The 2,315-nt window shown below is 35.6% G+C and overlaps 1 long non-coding RNA gene across 1 annotated transcript; it reads right to left on the bottom strand.

The window, feature by feature from the left end:
• Positions 1 to 30: 30 nt before the first annotated feature.
• On the bottom strand, positions 31 to 2,315 carry LOC118159852. The gene is made up of 3 exons (XR_004747260.1): positions 2,207 to 2,315; positions 192 to 219; positions 31 to 93 (listed from the first exon to the last, which is right to left on the bottom strand). It is a non-coding gene; the product is annotated as an uncharacterized LOC118159852 (long non-coding RNA).

Here is a 2,315-nt window from a genome sequence, read left to right as displayed (position 1 = left end):
TCCTCCTTCTTCTTCTCCCCACTCGCTGCAATTGTTGCAAAGTACTGGATGACACGCTTTGTGTTCACAGTCTTCCCTGCACCAGATTCTCCACTGTTGAAACAAACAGAGAAGCAGAGAGCAAGTGGTTAGGCAGCATGTCCCCTGGCACAGGGCAGCCCCACAATGACCTTAGCAGGGTGTGTACGTACGTGATCAGGATTGACTGATTCTCACGGTCTGTGAAAGAGGCAGAATTAAAGATGTTGTTAGTAATACTCCTGAGTAATACAGAACTCACAGTGTAAGACAAATATAAATATAAACAGTACTCTTTGATATCCAAGGTATTATGTACAGGAAGTGTGAGGGAGAAAAATACCATCTGTTCTTCATTGTTGAATTTTACAATGCTTTTTTCACTATCTAGGTGTTCATTTAAACTCTCTTTTGAGGCAGTGAAACTGGGTATTTCTTCTAAATTTGACTTTTTCTTATATCAGGCTGAGTATGACATAAATAGTGCCGTAAGTATTCCTGTTAGGTTCCCTTAAGGAAACTCTGTTCCTCAGAGAAGGCTGTATTGGAACAAAACATTTGTATGAAACAGCTCCCTGCAGAATTCACAGACATCAGCTATTATTTGGGTGTCATTTAAATTTCCCAGAAAGTATGACTATAGGCTTTTACATCAGGGAGTCCTTAGTGTAAGAATCTGTAAGTTTCTTTCCACATCTCTTCAGGAAAATTAGCTTCCCCTTCCATGTATGAAGGAATTAGAGTAAATGTCTGCATCAAAAGAATTCTGTTTCCCCTGTTACCACCCCCCCCCCTTTTGTTTATTTTTCTCTTTCCTCAGTAACCTCTAAGTTCTAAAAGTGTAGAGATTTAATTATAGTTGGAAATTGTTAAACATGACTTTTCCTTTTCCTTTTCTGTTTCCTTTTCTGTTTCCTTTTCTGTTTCCTTTTCTGTTTCCTTTTCTGTTTCCTTTTCCTTTTCCTTTTCCATTTCCTTTTCCTTTTCCTTTTCCTATTCCTATTCCTATTCCTATTCCTATTCCTATTCCTATTCCTATTCCTATTCCTATTCCTTTCTTTTTCCTTGTATCTTCTTTTTTTGTTTTTAGTGGTGAATTCAAAGGAATTCATTATTTCCAAACGAGGAGGAATATTTCTATATAGTTTGGGCTGTTTTTTGTTTCGGATTGTTTCTTTTCATTCTTGGTTTATTTCTGTCTTTGCAAGTCTTCTTTAAAGGCACTAACTAGTAGAAAGAATGAAGAAAACGTGTGAAAGAAAATGCTAAATTACTTGTAATTCATGAATTCCATTCATGAATTCAATTCATGAATTACTTGTCATTCATGTTCCAACACAAAAAAGTGGAAAAGGAGAGAAAAAAAATAAATTATCTTTTTTTTTTTTTTTTTTTTTTTTTTCCCCTCGTTATTCAGGGGGTTTATTTAGTACAGTCAGCATTATTATTTTGTGATGTTTAGTTACATCCCTCTTAAAAAGTAGTTTATAAAACTACTGTAGATTCATGAATCTTTGATTCCCTTCAGCGAACTGCGGTTTCAGTGCAAGGATTCTAGTCCATCCTGGTCAAGTTAACTTCATGCCTGAGAAGAACCAAATCCATGATAAGGGAGTATTAGCTAACAGCTAATTGGAAATGAACACCTTTATCATTGTTTCTGGAACGTGCAGCTTTGCTGAGGTCCTGGCTCTTATTTTTTCCAAATAAGCTGTAAATATCCGAATAATAACTGAAATGAGCATTTTTTTTTTTTAATCTGTTTTCATTAGGCCAAAAAAACTCCAACAACTTAATCTATAATATGCTATTTAGAAAGATTGTTTAAATTGTCAGAACATATTTGTGAGTCAGATCATACTTCAAGCAAATGAAATTCAGATAATGAGTAGAAGAGAATATTTGTTTTATCTGACCCAATTTGTCTCATTACTTATTCTTCAGAGTAAATTTTTTCAGTGCCCTTGATTTCATGCTATCAGTTAGACTTCAGAAATAGTTAGGAGAGTACTGTGTCTCATGCACAATACCAGCAAATGTTAAAATAACAGGTAATTAAAGGTTCATGCTGAGGTTTACAACTCTACCCAGACTGATTAAAAAAAAAAAAAAAAAAAAAAGGTAACAAACAAACAGCCACAACAACAAAGAACAATAAATTTCCATAAAGAAATTGCCATTTTCTCACCAGTCAGCATGAACTGATAGGCATTGTCAGAGATGGAGAAGATGTGTGGAGGGGCCTCCTGGCGCTTTTTGCCTCGGTAGGCCAACACCACCTCCGGGTTGTACACCGG

Source organism: Oxyura jamaicensis, unplaced genomic scaffold (genome assembly GCF_011077185.1).
Source record: "Oxyura jamaicensis isolate SHBP4307 breed ruddy duck unplaced genomic scaffold, BPBGC_Ojam_1.0 oxyUn_random_OJ72407, whole genome shotgun sequence".
Taxonomy (NCBI): Eukaryota; Metazoa; Chordata; class Aves; order Anseriformes; family Anatidae; genus Oxyura; species Oxyura jamaicensis.
Note: the sequence above shows the minus strand (reverse complement) of the source record. Positions and strands in the feature narration are given on the sequence as shown.